Source organism: Galeopterus variegatus, unplaced genomic scaffold, assembly GCF_000696425.1.
Source record: "Galeopterus variegatus unplaced genomic scaffold, G_variegatus-3.0.2 Scaffold994, whole genome shotgun sequence".
In the NCBI taxonomy this organism is placed as follows: Eukaryota; Metazoa; Chordata; class Mammalia; order Dermoptera; family Cynocephalidae; genus Galeopterus; species Galeopterus variegatus.
The window spans coordinates 127,197-134,811 of NW_007727105.1; positions in this window are offsets into that span (position 1 = coordinate 127,197).

The following is a 7,615-nucleotide window of genomic DNA, read 5'->3' on the forward strand; positions in this document are numbered from 1 at the left end:
ATCATCCCCCAAATAAACTACTGCACCCGCTTTTCTCTCAAGCTCAGCTCTCAAAGGGAGCCCAAACTTCAATGAAACAGTACTATTCCAAAGACAGAAGAGTGGTAACCTAGTGGGGGTAATGATGAGAGGAGATCATGAAGGAGGTTTCTGGGCTGCTGGTAATGTCCCATATCCTGATCAGTGGTTTTTGCTTGTTTTGCCAGTTACCCACAACCTTGGCGTTATAAGGTTATGCTCTAACAGAGTGGTGTTTAAACAGACATGTTCCCTTTGTAAATCTTCATCAAGCTGTATGCTTAAGATGTGTCCATTTTATAATGCAAAGTGTATTTTAACTTTAAAAAGTAAAGAATGCCAGTGTTGGTTGAGGTATAGGAGAGCTACCCACTAAGGGAAGGAAGAGTGGGGCTTTATAAGACAAATCGGACTTAAGGGTATTGAAAAACAGGATAACTGCAATGGACACATCCATCTTTTTTGGATAACATCCCTCTCTTTCACCCTTGACATGAGACATGGGTTACTGAAGGATTTGTTGGAGGCTGACATTGGGAGGGGGATGTGAACTTCTACAGTGAAAGTAGGGGGCAGTGAAATTTACCTACAAGAATGCACCCATTTGAGACAAGCACAAAGCATTACAACACTCCTCTAGGCATGTTGTGAAGAGTCAGTTCTTCAGTCTTACTTTGCATCTCTGCTGTTTCCAAGACTGGCTCACCCAGGGCCAACTCCCCACCCCCCCGCCACACACACTTTTTCCTCTCCCGTTTTCATTTATTCATTCAACATATGTGTTTCAGACACTGTGCTGGGGATATATTAATAAACCGTAATAAATGTGGTCCCTGCTCTGAGTTTCACTCTAATTAGAAAAACATTAATCAAATAATCATGCAATGTAGTAATTAGTGCTACAGAGAAGAGATTCCTGGTTCTGAGAGCATATTAGCCTAGTTAAGAAAGGCAGGGGAGGCTTCCTGGATGAGTAAACATTTGAACTGAAATCTGAAAGATGAACAGAAGTTAACTAGACAAAGGGGGGTGGGGCACAGGGATTAAGAGGAACAAAGAGAAGTCCATTGTGGTTGGAACAACAAAGAGGCTGGACGAGGGGCAAGGGTCAGACATGGCCTTGTAGACTGTGTTAAGAAGTTTTGTCATTACCCTAAGGATAAATGAAGTCAGAATGGTTTTAAGTCAAAAAGTGTCATGATCATATACCTACTTTGAAAAGATCAGTATGGCTGTTGTATGGACAAGTGATTGGAAAAGGATCAAAGTGGATGTGGGTACAGGCTGGCCAGTTAGCTCAGTTGGCCAGAGCATGGTTCTGATTAACACCAAACTCCATAATTCAATCCCTGTACCAGCCAGATTGGGGGGAAAAAAAAAAAGTGTATGTAGGTAGACAAGAGGCTATTGCAGCCAATAATAATATTATTAAATTAATAATAACAATAAGCCAGGAGCAAGGTTATTTCCAAGCGTAGAATGGAATAGTGGCAGTCAAGATGGAGAGAAGTAAATTAATTCAACAGATATTTAGGAAGCACATGGACTGTGACAGTAGCTATAAAATGTGACAACTTTCTTTTTGACCTGAGCAAATATTATCATGCATTTATATCAGGTAGATAGAGGAGTATGCATTTTGTTAATGTTGGCTATTAATCTTTTTGACCAGCACATTCCTCCTTAGGTAAAAAAGGTGTGTGACCAAGTTGCACCAGAATTGTGTCTAGGATATTCTGAAGCTGCTCAGTACAAATATGCTCAAGCAGAAGAGAGCTGAGAATTGCCATAAAGGTGGGAAAAAAAAGCGGGGCGCACAAGGCTATAGAACCACCAATGAAATAACACCCAAAAGGCATTAATTGAAAGGAGGGAAAATTATAGATGAGTGTACGTAAGGGCAGGCAGGAAGCTGTGATCTGTGTGGAAAAAGTTAAAACAAGACTCCTCAGATACACCAGAGCTAGGACAATGCTTCCCAAGACCTATAGAGACCTAACGAAAAATAAGCCTTCAAGTCATTTGCATGAAGACTGCACATGCCTCAGGAAAGTGAGGGAGTGTGCTGGGGAGGTTAATATTTTGAAGGAAAGATAACCTTACACTCAGGTGGGTGCTTACAAGGACAAGGGAGCATAAACTTTATTGAGGAGTGTTGCTATGTGCCTCATCCACATGGGGTGAGACTGGGGGGATAGAAGGTCCATTATGTGCTGGGAAGATTGTATTAACAGATGAGAGGGTACAAAGGATAGCAAACACTAACGCTGTCTCCAGAGGTAGTCAGATAACAGTGAGAAAAAAGTAAGTATTCTTCTAGATCTCCCCTAGGGAACTATATTCTATCAAGGGAAGCTCCTGCTGTTCAAAGCAAAGAGCTTGGACATCTCTATCTAGAAGGAAAAATGCTGAGGTCAGTACAAGATGGGGGAACAAAGAGAGCAGACCACTGCAGCATTTCCAGCAGTTATGCGGACTTTCTGGCAACTAGACTCCAGTGACTTCTGGGATCTTGGGAATGACCAAGCTGGTGCTACAGAAGCAGCTTTCGTAGACAAAAAATTCTGGGACAAAGGCAGGTTTGGCAGGATAAGAAAACAAAAAGTAACCTGGGTTCCAAGTAGGAAGAGGAGTATTGTGGGCCTGGGTGAGTCAGGTTGGGCTGGCAGCTGGCTCTAGCTTGTTATTTAGCAGACTACCTGGACCCTCTGCAAGCCTTCTTCTGGGATAATTTTCCCCAGCAGAGCTTTGAAGTATCTCTTTCATGCCTCTCTAGAGCAAGTAACATTTAGGGTAGAGACAAACAGACAACAAACGCAGCTGACACCAAGATTCTATGGCCCATTGAAAGATTCCTAAGCCTCGATGAGAACTAATGAAGCTGTCAAGGACCAAGCTGGAAAGAGTTTGAGTCATTGAACTTGACAGGTGGATTCTTTTGGCAGGGGGAAGGAAAAGGAATATGCCAATTCACAACAAATTCTTGTAATAATTATAAAATATTATTGTTGTGGCTCATGTGGGTATGCAAAGGTGACCCAACCTGTTACTGGATCCCTTTCACATTAGTGAGTCCCTTTGGGGAAGACAAGTTTTTTTTAGAACACTCTTGCAATGACACTGCCAGGTGCTTATAATGGGGTCATGTAGGCATCAAGTAACAGAGCAGAAACTGTGTAATCATAGTATTGAACTGACAGTAATTTTTGCAAGATATTTGGAAAATTAAATATCATCTGAGCTAGAAGAAATGGTTTAAAGTAGGTATTCTGAGTGACACAAGAAGAGCTAAGGAAGATGGGTGGGAGAGACTGTATTCTCTGTATTCTTGCTGCATTTCTGAAGCCTAACCAAGTTACATGACACTATTTCCGCTCTTATAGGCATTTTTCAATAATATGCATTTGCAACAGGTCCATGAACCACTTTAGTCCTCAGTGATAGAATGGAGAGAAAAATGGTGTGAGGCTATTTTCCTCTTTTGTTTAAGAGAGAAAGTGCTGGGATACTAGAGTCTGCTAACTATAGTTTGGAAATACTTTAGTCATTTTCTAGGTCTCAAGACTTGAGTTTCAAAGACACAGTTTCTTCCTCTTAGGTCCAAAACCCGTGAATGTTAAGTCAGACAATAGACTGAAATTTTGGCTCTACCCTTTAATGACTTTGAACAAAGCACTTAATCTCTCTGAAACTCTTTGAAAAACAGGAATTACTTCCATATGTACCTAACAGGACTGTTTTGACAAGTAAGACTCTATGTTAGTTAAATGCTTGCCTTGCATCGTGCTTAATACATATAAAACCCTCTGTATTAAGTACAGCACACAGGATTTTTAGGGTAGCAAAACTATTCTGTATGATACTGTACTGGTTAATACATGACATTATGCATTAGGCAAAAAACAGAACTGTACAATACAAAGAGGGAGCCCTAATATAAAATCATGTTAATATATCAATATTGACTCATAATTGTAACAAAGGTACTATACTAATTTAACATGTCAATTATAGAAGAAACTGTGTATATGGGTAGAGGGAGGGCAGGGAATTATCTGTACTTTCTGCTCAATTTCTCTGTAAACTGAAACCACTGTAAAAAAATTTTTAAAATTTTCTGTAAATGGTAATATCTACCTTCCATCTGTGGCAACCGACTAACAAGAAGGGCTCCTGACATGCTCAGGACTGAAAATAGAATATGCCTTCTTACCCCATTCATCTTGGGCTTCAATTCCTTTGTCTTTTGCATTCACCCCATTATACTATCCTCCTTTCCTCTCCTCTTATTACATTTTGTAGTTCCAATTTAAGCAGGAGGGAGATTCTTATCCACACTCGCCACAGGGCTTTAACACTCCAACACTCTATTTAAACAGGTCCTGCTTGTCATAATTAGGATTTCTTTTAAAAATTATGATTAACTTGAAAGTTATTAATGCAACCACTGTGTTTTGTGGCCTTCTCAATTTTATTTCCTCTGTATTGTCTCCTCCCTAAACATTTGGAAAACTTTAATCCCGGTCAGGTGTATGTCTATGGCCACATTTTTACTTCATCCCAAGGTTCTTCCAAACACTAAAATTCTCCAACAGTCTTCATTAGTCAGAATACCCTAGTATAAACTCCTCCTTCTGTTGAGTTACAGCACTGACAAAGCAAGTGAGGTTCTCTAAATCTTACCTAGTAGCCCACATCTACTCAATACTCATAGGTAACCTCACTTACTACTGGTCACTCATTTCTATGGTCATATGATTAGTATTGTCAACTGGTTTCCTTATCAGGGCACCTTATTTTGGATGTCTTTAAATTCAAGTGAAATTCCTTTTCTTAGCTGAGGTGATCTGAACTAGGTTCCAGAAATTCAAACTCCATTTGACATTGGTGCAAGCTGAATTTTCCTCATATTAAATAAAAACGTTAACTGTCAGTAGAAAAGAAAATGTGGACAAGTCCTTAAGTCTCCCAGACTGAGTCATTAATAATCATAGTTCCTGGTTCTCTCCTAAAAATAAGTGCATCAGTGGTCAGTCAATGCTATCACAGGCCTAACGTTTCTGTACAAAGTACACCTTTCAACTGATCTTACTAAACATACACCTATTTTTGTAATTCTGTAACTACTTCCACAAAACACATTTCATCTAGGTTATCTAAAAACACTGCAAATCAGAAAGTGCCCTAGCCAGTGGGAGCCAAAGGACAGTTTCCCACTTACAAACTATGTACCACCAGAAAGAAATGTTTCAAAGGATTTTTTAACAATCCACCTTCTCTCTCGCTTTCCAACTCTGGCTGGAAATTGCTTCCAGACTATTTTTAGATTTCAAAGCATATTTGGGAAACTTTTATTCTGAATTTTATACCAAAATAACACAAATGTAACTTCATGTTCAACTGTTTTAAATCATACTTCCACTGAATAATGTTAAGGCCCCTTAGTCCAAGAATGTCAAGTAGCCCAAATTTCCTCAACTATCAGCAAACTCTAAAACTGTCAAGTCTTTTCCCCCTTACCTGCACTGCCATGCCTTCTGCTTTGCCTCTGTAATTTCTATTGAACCAACTCCAATCTCATTTCCTAGAGCTGAGGTTGAAGTAATATGTCACAGTGACAATAAGCCTACCGTGATTCATGGCCTTTAAGACCACTAGCCGCTTTTCCAAAAAGCCTGTGATATCTGCACTTGTTTGGAATGCAGAAGGTATTTTACCATATGCTACTTCAATGTCCCCTTTACTTTGCTATATGTTTGGCCTGGAAACCTGAATGTCAAAATATTAAATGAGTTATACCTGTGATTATACAAACATAAAGTACTGTTCTCTTAGTTACATGAGGAAATTTAATTCACAGTAGCTTGGGACCTAGAGTTTTCTTCTTCTCCAAGACAAACTAGAGATATCTTGTATTTCAGCAATAACCCTAACACATATACGTGTGGACTTTCAGAATGTGTGATTTCTCCAGCTATTAAAAAGTGCTTTCCACAGTTTCATTACCTGCTTCCCAATGGTATTTTTTTTAAAAGATGACCAGTAACCGGATCTTAACCCTTGACTTAGTGTTGTCAGCACCACGCTCTCCCAAGTGAGCTAACCGGCCACCCCTATATAGGGATCTGAACCCGTGGCCTTGGTGTTATCAGCACCACTCTCTCCCAAGTGAGCCACAGGCTGGCCCTCCGATGGAATTTAAAAGTAATCATTAATCTGATAGAACCCAACAATGAACAGTTATCACCAGTAATATAAGCTAAATATACTGCTCTGTGCTAGGTAGGTTCTACAGTGAAGGGAAAGGTAGAAACTTCTAATTCTGGATTAATTTGTTCATTATCTTCTCAACACTGATGGCTAACATAAAATTAAACAGGTTTTATTAGCATCTTAGGCCATTAACACTTTCTTCTAAGCATCCAGTATATTCTCTACTCATGGTTACCTACTAAAAGTTTGTATTACATATGGGATCACATCTGATCAGAAAATAGAATGGTTAAAAGTATTTTTGACTGAATTAGCATACAACAGAAACTACTTTTATATTGTACATCTGGGTTCCAAGGGTAGACCATAGTTCAGCCACTCTTCCTTCTATTCTTTATCACCTGTTATATGAACTGGTCCATGAGATACTTATAAATAGGACATAACTTCTGCCCACAGTAGGCAGGAAGCAAAAATTGCTGGGGCTGTATGCCGTGAAACAATAGCAACTTTCTGGGAGATCCAAGGTTTGTGCACATAAAAATAATAACCATGTATTCCTGTTATGCTGGAAAAACTGAAGTATAAATAAAATGGGACTTTCTGGACTAGGTAAGCATCACAACTTTGGCAGCTATTATCCATCCTCAGAGGTTTACGTGCTAACTGGTACAATGCCTAAAATTACTACAATTAAGTTAGAGGGAAAGGGCAAAGATTAGTTTATATGGATAAAAAATCATTTAAAATAAAATAAATGTACAACCCTCACTATGTTTTTCAGTGACCTAAGATGGCAGACTGCAGAATAACAGGAAAGAAAGAGCTTTTACTATTTTCAGTGACACTGAGAAACAGATTCATAGTTAACTTCAAACTGGGGCTATAAATTATAAACAGTAATTAAAAGGACAAAATGAAAACATATAGAGGTGTCATTCTCCAGCTATTTCAATTTTCCTAAAATCTTGATGTGTTTGAGCTTCTCCTTTTTAAGGAAAAAAACAATTTAGCACACAAAAACCTCAAAAAGGGTGCCAAGCTGGACCTTAAAAAAGCATTGATGAAAAGGTAGAATGTAGTTTACAAACTTTCCCATTAGGATTTAAAAGTCATTTTGCAACAGAATCTCCACTCCATGTCAAAGATACTTGACTCCTTAATGCAAAATCTATCTCAATGAAATAATCTGAGTAGTGTATGTTGGTATATACAATGATTATGACTCCAAGAAAAATGTATCTAGTACATTCTAGGGGTTTTGTGGAAGCCGCTGTAAAGCAAAAAGAATTTGACATAAACAACCATAAAATACAAAAATAAAAAACCAGGGTTTTTTTCTCCAAATTCCTGGTTTAATAAGGACTTGTTTATTTTGAGGAAA